The following is a 14552-nucleotide window of genomic DNA, read 5'->3' on the forward strand; positions in this document are numbered from 1 at the left end:
TATTTTTTGATGGTTTATGTATGCATTATAATATATGTTCTTAACATATACATGTCATATACTAAGCTTTAAAAAGTACCATTCCAGGGAATTCCTGGTCCAGTGGTTAGGACTCCACACTTTCATGCCGAGTGCACAGGTTCAATCCCTGGTCAGGGAACTAAGGTCCCACAAGCCATGTGGTGCAGCCAAAAAAAAGAAGAAAAGAAAAGAAAAGAAAAGAAGAAAAAAAAGTACCATTCCATTTATGCCCCTTCCATTCTTTGTACAATTATTGTCATATATCTTATTTCTATATACATTATAAACCCCCCAAAACATTGTTACATTTGCTTTAAATAGTCAACTTATTTGTATAAAATTTAATAAGATAGAAAAAATTATCTTTTATATATACTTGCATATTTACAAATTCCATGCTATTCCTTTCTTACTGTAAATTTACATGTTCATCTAATATCATTCCTCTTAAGCCCAGAGAATTTCCCTTTGCATTTCTTATAGTACAGATTGGCTGGCTATGAATCTTATTAGCTTTTGTCTGAATGAAAATATATTCATATGTCTTCATTTTTGCTAGATATAAAATTCTAGGTTGACAGCTTTTAATTTTACTTAGCCATTTATACACATTTAAATACATTGTTCCATTGTATTTTGTATTTCTAAAGAGAAGTTAGCCATCACCCTTATTTTTTTGCCCTATATATAGTCTTTTTTTTAAACTGCTTTTTAGAATTTTTCTTTCCTTTTCATCAGTTGGACATGATTTGCTTCTTTATGTATATCTTGCTTGAGGTGCACTATGATTTCTGAATCTATGGGATTTTGATCAAATTTGGAAAAATTTTAATAAATATTTCCTTAAATATTTTCCCTGCCCCATTCTCTCTCCTTTCCTTCCAGAACTCCAGTTACATATATGCTACTTTACTTGATAGTGTCTCACAGGTGACTGAGGCTTTGTTAAAATTTTTTATTCAGTTTTTTCCTATTGTGTACTTCAGTGTGGATAAATTCTATTAATTTGTCTTCAGTTTTATTGATTCTTTTTTATATCTAAACCGTTATTAATCCCCTTCAATTAATTTTTATTTCATTTGCATTTTTTAGACTTGAGATTTCCATTTGTTTTTTTTTTCATATTTCCAGCTATCTCCTGAAAATTCCTATCTCTTTACCCATTATGTTTACATTTTCCTGTAGATTCTTTGGTGCATTTATTACAGCCGTTTTAAAGTTCTTTTCTCCTAATTTCAACCTCTGGGTTGTTTGTGGGTCTATTTTTATTAACTGATTTTTCTGTTGACTAGGCTCACATTTTACAGTTTCTTCATGTCTGTTGAGTTTTGATTGCATACTAGAACTTGAGGATAATAGTGTAGAGACTCTGGATTCTGTTATATACCTCTGAAGAATATTGAGTTTTGTTAAATTACTGGTGGATCACCTTGAGCTTGTAGAGGTTTGTTTTTATGCCTTGTTTGGGCAGGTATATCTCAGTTTTATCCTTAGCCTCGGGAGAATCTCTCTAGTAAAGAGATGTAGTCTTCATTTCTAATGCATGGCACTTTCAGGGGTTCACTGGAAAGCCCTAGGTGTTCACCATGCTCTTATGACTTGCTGGGGCTCAGACTCTAAAGTCTCTCCCTGTGGCCGGCAGCAGCTGAAATTGCCACTCTTCTTTCAGCTTTCTGACTGTTATTTTCTCTCCAGGGTCCTTGGAGCCTTGGCAGTACATGCATAGTGCAGTGTTTGGTCTAGAATTTGATTGGAATTTGTATGCATATTTGGGAATCACCTATTTTGTTTCCACCCTACTAGGACTTCCCCTCCCAATTTCCAGCTACACTGGCAGTCCCAAATTCAATCTGCTCACTCTTCAACAGATTATTCTATGGCTTTCTCCTTGAGTTCTACCCTCTTTATGCCTTATAGACTTGGAAATGACCTCAGGGGAAAAGCCATGCTAATCTAGATTTTGCCCACTTTCAAGGGTAAGGTCTTTCTTTTGCCATGATTTCAAGGTCAAATCCCCTCTTTTTCTGGCTACTTTGGTTGTTTCCCAGGGCTTTTAGACAGTTATTTTATCCAGAGTTTGTCATGGTTATTGCTAGAGGACTAGGTCAATACAAGCTACTCTGTCATTAATTAAACTGGAATTGGAATTGATCACAATCTGTTTATATTTGTCCAAGATATATCAAGATTTATGAGAAAATCCAAAAAAAATACCTCTGCTATGTTAGAATAAATCAAAGATTCATACTATGGGACATTGGTTTTATCCTTTATCATACCACTCCTTATAAAGATATCAGGTTTTGTTTCCCAGTGCGTTCACTATCAAAAATTTAGATGACATAATATGGTAAAAGCCATGTTTTCATTCATTTGGACAGCATTAATTGGATTACAAATTTTTACTGAGTTTAATAAAAGGCAACAAACATGTCAAAGTATGACTAAGAATTGTTACTGGGGCTCAGATACCTACCACAAGTATGTCATAACAAGTCATTATAACTTTCCATATTATCATCAAATTTTTTCATCCACCAAAATATTTATAGAAATCAAAGAGAATGAAGGAAACACATGAAAATAAAAAATAATTAAATTATTTATTCAGAAAATGTTTATAACCACCTATTCCATGCCAAGTGCTGTGTAAATACTAAGGATACAGAAAAGAAGACAGAACTCAGGTCCTCAGAGAGTTCAGAGTCCAGTGGGGGGGATAGCAAAGTAAGTCAACAACCGGAAGAGACCAAAGATTGAAGTTTGTCAAGGTTTATGAAGAAACTGAGAGTACGGTGTGTAATGTACCCAGAATTAGTTTAGGGCTAGTGGCTCCCAAATCTTTAGAGACATCACTGGGTAATCAGGTGTGTGAGAAACTGTCCTCTCTGAAAGTTAAGATCAGACTCAGGGACTGGGGACTGGGAATGGGGGAAAACCTAGTAGAATCTGAGATCACTAGGTTCCTTAAGCTTTTAAGATTGGTGAGAGAAGAGCTTTTGAACTTAACTTAGAATAATACATAAGGCATTCTTCAATTCAGAGACTCCTGTCTAGTTTCAGAAGGAGGTCTGAACATTCTAGGACCTAAATGTTTCCCCTTTAAAATCTAAATATCACTTATTAAGCTGTGAAAAGTTTCTTTTACACTTCTTTGAAGAGGAATGACATGGTTGGTGGATTGAAAAGGCCAGGGGGGCAGGACCCCTAGGAAAGTGCATACCAATGGCAGCCTATGAAAAATGAGGAAGGAGTATTCTGCTTCCTGTCCTTTGAAGGGTACCCTGGAGCTGATTTACATCAAGAATGTTTACCCAGGATGTGTGTAGGAGAAAAGCATCTTGTTTTCATTTCCATGTTGTATGATATAACAAAGTGTCTATGCTTAGAGTTGCTCTGTGGTTTTTGTGAGGGCTTTTTTGGAGGTGTTGCTTCCTCTAAAAAATTCACCCTAATACTTTTAAGTGTTTCTAACGTATTAGAACTCAAGTTTCCAGTCTACACGTCCACATTCCTGTCCTGAGCTTTCAAGCCATAATATTCATTTGAAGGGCAATAAATATGTAAAATGAGCCATCCTCTATGAATTGAGAAATTGAGGTAAGATGAAACACCCCAGATGGGATTTTAGTGATCACAAAGTTAATTTATGTTCCATTATGTTTTTCCAAAACGTGAAAGCCTTCTTAAACAAGAATACAGGCTTTGCACAACATGCAATTGGCTTCTAGAATAGATTTTAAGTTTTAAAAAATAACTTATTTACTGTTCATTGAGAAAATACTGAAGTTCTGCATGAAGAGATTTAGTGTCTCCAAATTAGAAAAATCCAAGTGAGCATTACATGTGCAAAAATGGCTGGATTAAGAGCTACATCTGAAAGTTGATACCTGAAGAGGGAATATTTTTTCCATAAACCTTTTGTGTGACTATTCCTGGATCCACTAGGCATGTTGTTTTCCTTGAAAATATAGGCTATTCCTTCATAATTCTGTATCTGACCATTCTCTCATATGCTATGCAACTTTTAGTGTAAAAGGCCTCCTCTTTGAAAATGTAAGATATGCATTGTATTATGGAAGTTGAAAAAGGAATGTATTTTATTCAAGTTGATTTTTCAACTTTGAGAATCTTTTCTGCTATTTTTTGCATGGACATTTCCATTTTTGTTCACAAATGAAAACATCCTTTCTTGTGATAACCCTGAGATTCTTTCTTGAGTAGCCCTCAAATTATTGCCTAATTTTCCCAGCTTTTTCAATCCCATGAGCTCCAAGAATAGGATCATGGTGGTCTGAACCCAAGATATCAGTTCAAACCCTCCTGCTTATTCTTTAGAGACCTCTCCAAACCTCTCTACCCTGCTGTCTGTCCCTAGACCTGTATGGGTTGACACTCTACGAATTACAAAGCATTTTCACAAGATTATCTATTTTGGTCCTTTTTACAAATAGGAACTTGATGGTCAGGGATGTTGGTGGCATGAGAAGACTCAACCTCCAGCCTGTTTTCCCCTGACAAGCTCCATGCTTCTCCTCTCAGGCTCTGCTTCCCAGAACTGGACTCTGATCCTACACGTCAGAGACAACCCTCCTTGGAGCCCCTGGTGATGCTGCTGGCTGGCAAGCACACCAGATAGACAGGACTGATCTCCTTTGGTTTATCTCCTCCTCCCATCTGAATGCCCAGCGCAGGGCTGGAGGGTCAAAGGCACTGGAAAAACTGCTTGTAGAATTAAAGCAAATGGTGTTTAGTTTTCTTCTCCCCATTGTATTCGTCACTGAATTCCTTCTGATCCCCCTTTACTACTAATAATAATTACTATTTTCCTTAGACCACCAGTGTTCATTGAGGATATAATATGTGTTAATTTGTCCAGTTTTTGCTAATTAATCTGTCATTTACTCTCATAACCTCCCAACAAAGTGATTCTTAATACTCCATTTTGTAGACGAGGAAACTGAAGTTCAGAGAGAAGACGTAGCTTGCCCCCAAATCCCAGTGTCAGAAGGTCGTACTGCCTGCTTTGCACGTGGTGCATCCGATCCAAAGCCGGGGCCCTCGGGTCTCATGCTAGACGCTGCCTCGGCCCCCCCGCCCCCTCCCCCAAGTAGAGGCCACCATGCCTGCTCCAGGTTCATTTCTCAGCAGCAGCATCTACCTTTGTGAAGTACCTGTTCGTATCTGAAAGCATACTAGATTCTGTTCAAATAGAATACAACTTAGAATTTTAAAATTTCAGGAACAATGACCATTTCTACCCTGCTTGGTTTTGCTTGTGCCGTTTCCTGTCTCCTGCCCTCCTTCATGGACTTGCTTATTGCTCAAAGTCCAGGGCCCTCCCTGCCTGTCCGCCGTGCACTGAATCACCCCATCACACTCTTCTTGTGCCTCTGCTTTGCTTACGTCTCTCTTTGAATGCAGTGAATTAGTGTCTCACATCTCTGTCTTCAAACGTGGGTTGTGAGAGCCCTGTTTTTTTTCATGTGTATATACTTGCTTAGGGCAGTGTTAGTATGTAATAAGAACTTCTTAAATGTTTAAATGGTTTAATCTACTTGGTGCACATTTAAAATGTTCTTGGAGTAGTGTATATAATAAACAGAATTATCAAAAAATGTGGGTATACAGAGTGCTTTATTTTTGTCCTTAAATTCAGTATATACTTAACCCTTTTTTTTTCTTTAACATCTTTATTGGAGTGTAATTGCTTTGCAATGGTGTGTTAGTTTCTGCTGTATAACAAAGCGAATCAGCTATACATATACATACATCCCCATATCTCCTCCCTCTTGCATCTCCCTCCCACCCTCCCTATCCCACCCTTCTAGCTGGTCACAAAGCGCCGAGCTGATCTCCCTGTGCTATGCGGCTGCTTCCCACTAGCTATCTATTTTACATTTGGCATCCTTTTTTTTGTTAATAATTCCAAGTACCCAAATCAGACATTCTCAGACAGCAATTTTTAAAAATGTTCTGGCTATGTAGTGGGAGTTCACTGATATTATTGCAATTTTCAAAATGTGACATTAGAGTGATGGGAATGGACTATATGTGCACTTCTCTTCTGCCTTTCTCTCTCTGACCCCGTATCTCAGTCCCGAAAACCATTTTATTTTTATCTGGGACTATCTTATTATTTTATTAGATTATTTTATTCTTCAGATCTAACTACTGAAATAACTAGTGTATATCAATAATTTCAAAAAAAAATTTACTTTGCAAGATAGTAGTTGCTAAAAAGTGATATAATGAAAGCTAGTCAGATTTAATCTGTTGGTTTGTTTGTGGTCAATGGATTCTTGTTTCACCATATGAAACAGTATTTCATGGTGTCACAAGTTACTAGTTCTCTCGGAAATCAGTAAGGAGTATGTGGGGCAAAAGTAGCCACTGAGTCCGAAATTGGATATGAACTTGCAATTTGAAAAATCAGATTGGAGATGTAGGGAGTTTCATTTACTTTTCTTCTTTTGTGCTGCAGATTAAAGATATTGGTGAAACGTATAAAACACGTATTGGAATGACAACAGCGGAAAAGATCCCAGGTGGGATCTGGAAGAAATTAGCCTTGAAAATATAGACACATGTGAGCTGTTGTGTCTACCTGTTGATTCCTGCATAGCTGAGAATGAAAATGGTGCAATACATGGAAGGAAATGCCCATTGTGAGAACTAACAAAGCACCCTTGCCAGGTGTAGAATTTCATTTCCTTTGTGATGTGTATTAAAAATTTAAATAACTGAGATTAGTTGGGACACAAGTCAGCAATCTTCTTCTGTAGCTGGCCAAACACTAAATATTATGCTTTGGGGGGCCATGAAGTCTCTCAAAACTACTCAACTTTGCCAGTTAGTGAGACACTGCTATAGATAATACATAAACTAATGGAACGGCTGTGTTCCAATAAAACTTTATTTGTGGACACTGAATTTGGAATTTTATATAATACTATTTGTCAAGGAATAGTATTCTGCTTTTGATTTTTTTGTTTTATTGACCATTAAGAAACAGTAACAAGCACTTGTAGCTCCTGGATTATGTGGACACAGGTGCAGGCAGATTTGGCCCAGAGGCCGTAGTTTGCCCCTGCCTGACTTAGAGCATTAGGGCTTTGGGATTGACACTTGTCTGGCTGCTCAGAAGGGAAAATGTCCACAGAAAGAGGTATGCATGTCGTCAGCTCATCTTTCTGTGAACTCTTTTGCTAGCCATTTAAATGTGACTTTCTTCTTGGCTATACCATGTTACCAAATGTTAGCAATCATGAACTTAGAAGCACCTGAATTCACTTACTAAGTTTTTGTTTTTATTTTTGCCCAAAAGTGAACTCATACATGGCCTTACTTTTCTCTCTGTCCATTTCCTGTGTCTCTGATAACCACCCTGTTATTGCTGCCACACTGTAGTAAAATTGTTCCCTCAATGGATACCGATGGCCTCTTCGTTTAAATGCCGCTGTGTGTACGTGTTTGCGTGCATGCACACGTTTTCTCTGTGTCCCAGACCCCTCGTGTGAAGAGGCAGAGATTTCTGGAGCCTCTGGAAGCAGACGCACTGGGTGAGTCTGGGCGTGGCCATGTGTTTATAGCCTCGTCACCCTGGGCAACCTTCTTAGCCTCCCTTGGCCAACATTGCCTTATGTATAAAACGGGGATAAAGATAGTGTATGTGTCATAGGATTGCTTTGAGTCTGAGCTAATGCACTTAGTCTTTAGGATAATGTACTTCAGGTACTTAGCTCCTGGCACATCGTAATCACGCAATAAACACTCGCTATTACCGTCACTACCATTAAATCTCTCTCCAGCCCTGACTTCCATCATGTGATACCACCCTAGCTCTGTTTCCTCTGATCTTTTTCTGTTTTTATCACCGGCCCCACCTGGTCCTTGTCCCTTGAACACGCAGGTTGAGCTGCTGCGTTCCTCCGTGCCTGCTGAGCCTCTCCCCAGCTTCTGAGGGGTTCACTCTGCACAGAGGAGAGCCAACTTCCACCCTCAGCTCTGTCCTCTCTCCTACCCAGAGCCCCAGCATCCCATTAAGTGACTCAATGTCTCATCATTTTTAATACCCACTCATGGTCTATTCATTCAACCATTCCACACGCAAAGGTAAGCACATGTACCAACAGGTATTAGGTGCCTAGTGTGTGCCAGGAGTAGTGAGCACCGTGCAGACAGGGCTCCTGATCCCACATTTGCTCAGTTTTCACGGCTCTCGTTAGCATCTTCAGACTAACGACCCCCCTCCTCTCCCCTCCCATCAGTTGCTTGTTTTCTGCTTCCCTCGGAAGGCTTGGCTCCGAGGATCACGGGTGCTTGGAAGCCATCACATTCCCCTCTGCCTCAGCCTGTTTCCTCTACATGTACATGGGGAGTCTACCCTCCCCATGGGCTTCCTGTGAAGTAGCTGCATCTCCCGCAGGACCTCTACGTGTTAGCATGACGCATGGGCCGTGTGCCATAGAAATACTTGGTTAATTCAGATATGGTGAGAAAGATTTAGGATAAGACCAGGTTAATGAATGGAGAAATGTTTTACAATAGTAATTCTTTTTTTTTTTTTTTTTGCGGTACGCGGGCCTCTCACTGCTGTGGCCTCTCCCGTTGCGGAGCACAGGCTCTGGACGCGCAGGCTCAGCGGCCATGGCTCACGGGCCCAGCCGCTCTGCGGCATGTGGGATCTTCCCGGACCGGGGCACGAACCCGTGTCCCCTGCATCGGCAGGTGGACTCCCAACCACTGCGCCACCAAGGAAGCCCAATAGTAATTCTTTTTGTATATATTTTGACAGTTTGCAAAAGTGCTTTTTCATATAAAATCTCATTCAATACATACAGCTCCAGATCCTAATGGCTTTAGTTGTTCACAGTCATGTGAGGATAGCAGTGGTGTCCAGGGATGTCCAGAAGCCTGAAGTGGAAATGACGGAAGGCTCCTAAGAAATGTAGAATCCTGGTGTTCACCCTTCATCACCCTAGGACCTATCTAAACTATTCACCCAGTTGCTAACATTCGTCAAGAATCCATTCTGCTTTTTAAAAGCGATGTATAGAAGAATTTTGAAATCCATAGTAGCAATAAGAAAGAGAAGAAATCTTATTGGTTTGTTTTATTTGTTATTTCTCAATCTGCAGTGTTTTAAAAGGCTGCATTATTTTAAAATGAACTTTATTTAAACTCTATTAGGCAACTATTTTGTATTTTTTCCAGTTGCGTCCTAGTTGACATATTTGCACAATTTTTACGTGTAGAAAATTGTGGAAGGCAGTTGTATGGGTTTTTAAAAATATCCAGGATACAAAAGAAACGTCACTGTGCTTTACATGAACTATTGATTTTGGGTTCATTTAACTTGAGCAGGAGTAAAGGCTCGGCAGGCCTCCCCTGCATCTTTCTGTTCATCCGTTCCCCAGACTAGCTAATGAAACTTCTCCATTAGTGTTTCCCATTTAGAGCGGTAATTTCTTAGCTGAAACACACCAACCATTTCTTAAGACATTTTCTCCTACAAAATAATATAAGGTAATACATGGTACCTTGCTCTGATCTCAGCCAGACTTCTCATTTTTCTCCGGTTCTGACAAATCAGTCCAGGTTCCCCTTTCCCAGACTGAGTATTTGTTCATTTAGGAGAAAATCATTAAAATAAGAAAGTGAGAAAATAATGACACCTCAATGTTGAGGCATTAAGTAGGGATCAAAATGTCCTGGTGAGCACGGAGCAGTCTGGGGTGCTGAGTCTCCCCTTTGGAAAATCATGTTGGTGCCACGGAGAGGTTCATTTGCTCTTCCTGTGACATCACGGGAAGACACAGCAGATCCAAACCACTGAGTTGCTGCTTCTCCGGTTTGGATTTGGAAGGAGGAGTAAGGAGGGGTTGACCTTCAGTATTTTAAAATTGTTCGTCTGTCAAAACATTTTGAAGCTGGCTTCGGGAAGAACACAAAGGGGGATATGGAGGAATTTTTGTTTTAATTAAGCTATTAACACATCGGGTTGCTAGGCTGCATAGAGTCCTAGGGACCCACTGGAGGTTAATATACATATTTTTAATTTGGTAGCACAAAATAGTGCTTTCCCTTGCATTTGGCCCTTACACTCCGAGCCAATTAATATTGTGACTTTGCCTCATTTGCTGGAATGTTTTCAAAAAGAAAAGGATTCTGAGACGATTAGACTCTAAATCATCACCCTTTGGGGGCCTGAGCTAGGTTGCTGATGGATCAGTGATCTCCTCCTGGACGTGAGCCCTGGCGAGTGGAACTCCTTCACGCATGCGCTTCCACACCTTCCTGCTAGGTGTTCCCGTCTGTGGTTCGTGGGGAAAGGCCCTGGGAGCTGCCGTTGGCCCTCAGTTGGTTGTCCTGCAGGATCTGAAGTCAGTGGCCTGGCAGGGATGCCCGGAGCTGATAAGGTTGCCGGCTCAGCTCTCAGCAGCCTGCTCACGTTCTGGCTCCGGGCTTTCTCCACAGGAGATGGATGGTAACAGCAGATGAGCTTTGGGGCCACATCTGGGGCTGAAGAAACGTTTGATGCTAGGTCTTGGCAAGTGTACACGAGGTGTGCTTAGTGGTTTCCTTCAAATCAAGAAATAACTGTGAGAGAATGTAAGAAAGTACCACCGTAATAATGTGTCTGCTTCAAAATATTTGTGTTTATCAGACTTTAAGTAGTGAGAAAGTGCCTTTCCAAAATGCTTACTGACAACCTATAGCCAGTTTTAGATGAGAACGGCTGAGCTAAGTTTAAAAAATAAGCAAGCTTTCCTTAATGCTTTAGCCTTTATCCCAATACCCGTATTCAAGGGGAAAATGTGGGCTTCAGAGAGAGACAGATCCTTTCATTAGGGAGACAGCTGAAGCTCAGAGAAGCAGAGTCTGGCCTCAAATCCTGGTCTCAATCTGGGGCAGATTACACAGGTTTTCTGAGTCTCAGTTACTTTGTCTGTGAAATGGGGCTGATACCTATACTAGAGTGATCTCTGTGACATTGGCCATCCCACCCATGGCACATTTGCGAGAGAAGAAGGGCTCCATTAATCATTACGCCCAGACAACAGATGTCCGTTGGGACCATTCCAGACAAACCGGGGAGTGGTCACTGCGTGGGCCTTCCATCAGGAGGAGTGAGAGAGTGTGACCGCAGTGCTGTCACCTGGGTGGCACTCAGCACTAAATTGATTCCTTGGTCCTCTGCCCGAGACTTATCTCTCGTACTGCTTCCTTCCTACTGCTTGGCTGGTGTCATGATGGGAGGACAAACACAAAGAACAGCTCGGGTAGAGGGCAGGCTCTTCTCAGCCCCACAGCCAGAGGGGCCCTCTGAGAATGTCAATCAGATTCTGGCACTCTTTTGCTTACGATGCCCCAAACGTTTCCTAACTTGCTAAGAGTAAAAGCCCAAGTCATCACCACCTCATACCAGTCCTTCCCTGGCTCCCCCAGATCCAGCCTCAGCGCTTCCCGATGTCGCCAGGCAAGCTGTCCCTCTGTCCCCAGGCCTCAGCCCTTCTGCTACATCCGCTGTCCCCTGCCTCCCCGGCCTCTGCACGGACAGTTCCTTCACCCTCCATCAGGTCTTTGGTCCAGGGGCCTTCTCAGTTAGAAAATCCATCCCTCCCTTACCCTGGCATTTCTTTTCTTTCTACAGCTCAAAGGTACTTCTTTTTCAGCAGTAAGAGAAATAATTTCAACTATGGGGATTCAGCCCCGAACCGCCAACATACATGGTCTCGGACCACAAACCTTCAGTGCAGATGGAGGTGTCTGCATGTGCTCGATGCTGAATCTTGTTTACCATCTGTGTCTGAGCTCTGATTCTTCTGGGCAGTTTGTATCAACACGATCACGCCATGGTGAGTGCTGAGAAAGCTTAATTCTTGGTGACCTGCAAGAAAGCACTGAACAGTCCATTAGTTCTATCCAATTAGAGATTCAGCCGAGGGGTTCGTCTTAGTGACGCTGAGTTGTGCTGCCTGCGTAGGCTTCCTGGTGCCGGGGGTTACACTCCCCAGGCGGTGCCAGCAGGCTCAGGGCTCACCGGGCCCCCTCCCCCTACACCCCTCCCCATGCCCCTGTGCAGAGGGGCGGGCCCCACAAGATCCTGCAAGGGCAATGTTACGCAGTGTTACCTGGGAATATTTGAGCATTGTGGCTGAAAAGATGGTACTGGGGAAGTTCCCCAAACATAAACAACTACATCTCTTTTTCCGGATTGAGAAAGTGTTCAGACAAAAACCCCCAAAGCTGACATTTGCTAAACACATTGTGTGCACTTTGACAGGAAGATGAGGACTCACTCACCTGTAAGGTTCATGGCCCTTTAGCCTTTTCTTTAGGCTCTGGGATTTCTTGTTTATGTCACCCAAGGTTGGTAGGGCCTGAAATGTGTCAAGAGTTTGTCTCCCAGGATGGAAGAAAGGGCACTGAGAGGTCATGTCCCCAGGTCACCTGCCGGCTGGAGAGATTTGGGAGACGGGCTGGCCCAGAGATTCTTTGGTACCCCATCTCTAAACTGGGGAGCTAAGTATTTAGAAGGGCCTGGGTGGAGAATCTTTCAGTTAGGGCCCTACTTAGGATTTAAGGTCCCATGAGTTTCACTGGAGTATCAGTGAATTTGCCCCCAACTCAGGGTGTGTGTGTGTGTGTGTGTGTGTGTGTGTGTCTGCCCACAGACATTTGCACAGAGGCATGTCTCTCTAGGGGAGGTCCCACAGGTCATTTCCCAATGAAAATTTGAACAGTATACCCCCAGTGGAGAATGGAAATCTGCAACATTAAGGACACAGCAGGAAGAATGATATTTTTATGTGACTCTATCATTTATTTGATAAACGGAGAATTTTGTTGCAGCAGATTGAGAACTCTTGGAGTTTTAGACCAACAGGGAATGAATTACACCAATGGGCCATCTGCATAAAGAAGATGAGGAGGCCTTTGCCATGCGCTCACTCGGCAGGAGCGTGGGGGGTTTGACGATGCTAGTTCTCTGACCCCCTTTGTTCCTCAGTCACTGGGGGGTGCAGGTGCTCCTTGGAGAGGGTCAGAGTCTGGGAAACCAAACCCTGTTGTCCACTCCTACTGGCACATATAGATCTAAGATTAAGAGGCAAAGCCAAAGAGCGCAAAGCCAGGTGGATCCTGAAATAAACTGGGGAATAAGAGCAAAGTTGGGTGCAAAAGGAGCCAAAAAGGTAGGCTCTGTTTAAGGCACAGATCTGCGTGAAGAGCAGCCACAGCACTTTCTAGATGATTCACACTTGAGCAGTGCTTTGGGCAACCAGCAGGAGCAGGGCACAACACTTACTGATGGATGGGTGGATGGATGGATGGGTGGATGGATGGATGGGTGGATGGATGGATGGGTGGATGGATGGGTGGATGGATGGATGAATGGGTGGATGGGTGGATGCATGGATGCATGGATGCATGGATGGATGGATGGGTGGATGGGTGGATGGGTGGATGCATGGATGCATGGATGCATGCATGGATGGATGGATGGATGGATGGATGGATGGATGGGTGGATGGGTGGATGGATGGATGGGTGGATGGGTGGATGGGTGGATGGGTGGATGGGTGGATGGGTGGATGGATGGATTACTAGGCGTTCATTTATTCGGTAGTATTCAGTATTTACATGTGCCGGGAGCGAAGGGTTCAAAACTAAGGAAGACGTGAGCCCTGCACTTATGACACATGTGGTTTAGGGGAGGGAGTTCAAGAGACCCTGGACACGGATAACTCACTTGTGCAGGAGGATGGCCCATGTGAGGTGGACAATGTTTTGGCTGATAGACAATCTGTGAACGCATCCACTGTTTGACATATCATCAATAATTTCAGGTGATTTTCATAACAGAATTACTAGATATTCTTTCATTATTTATTCAAAATCATCCTAAATTGAGAAGATTGCTTCTCTTTAGGGCATTTCTCTTGAAATAGCTGCCTAGATCTGGGAGGAATATTTCCTGGTTCAACTAATTTTTATGACACTGTGATACCATAAATGGCAGATCGTGGAGTAAGGCAGCCGCCTGTTCCTTTCCGTATTTACTTCTGGGGCTGACTTTATTTGGCCATCGGTACTTCTTTAGAGTTGTTCAATCTTGACATCTTGGATGGGTTAGAGGTGGTCCTTTCCTCCTGAAACATACCATGGCCCTTGATCCTGAATGAGCCTGATGGCAAAGGACTCAATTCAGTTCCACAAATAAACTCCTGGTGTCTAGATGTTTAAAACTCTCCATTCCAGATAGATTTGTGAAGAGGCTGCCCCTCATCACCACATAGCTGATACCTTGGGTGATCGAGGGATCACCACCAAGGGGATGAAAAACGTCTTGGCGTGATAGGATATTTAGAGGTGCTCCTTCAAATGGAGTTGAGATTAAAATCACAGAACATCACCAAATATATTATATTTTATATATTATATATAAAATATATTATTTATAATTATAAAAATATATAATTATATTATAAAATTATATAAAATTATAAAATTATAAAAATATATAA

Source organism: Neophocaena asiaeorientalis, unplaced genomic scaffold (assembly GCF_003031525.2).
Source record: "Neophocaena asiaeorientalis asiaeorientalis breed wild unplaced genomic scaffold, Neophocaena_asiaeorientalis_V1.1 scaffold226, whole genome shotgun sequence".
Taxonomy (NCBI): Eukaryota; Metazoa; Chordata; class Mammalia; order Artiodactyla; family Phocoenidae; genus Neophocaena; species Neophocaena asiaeorientalis.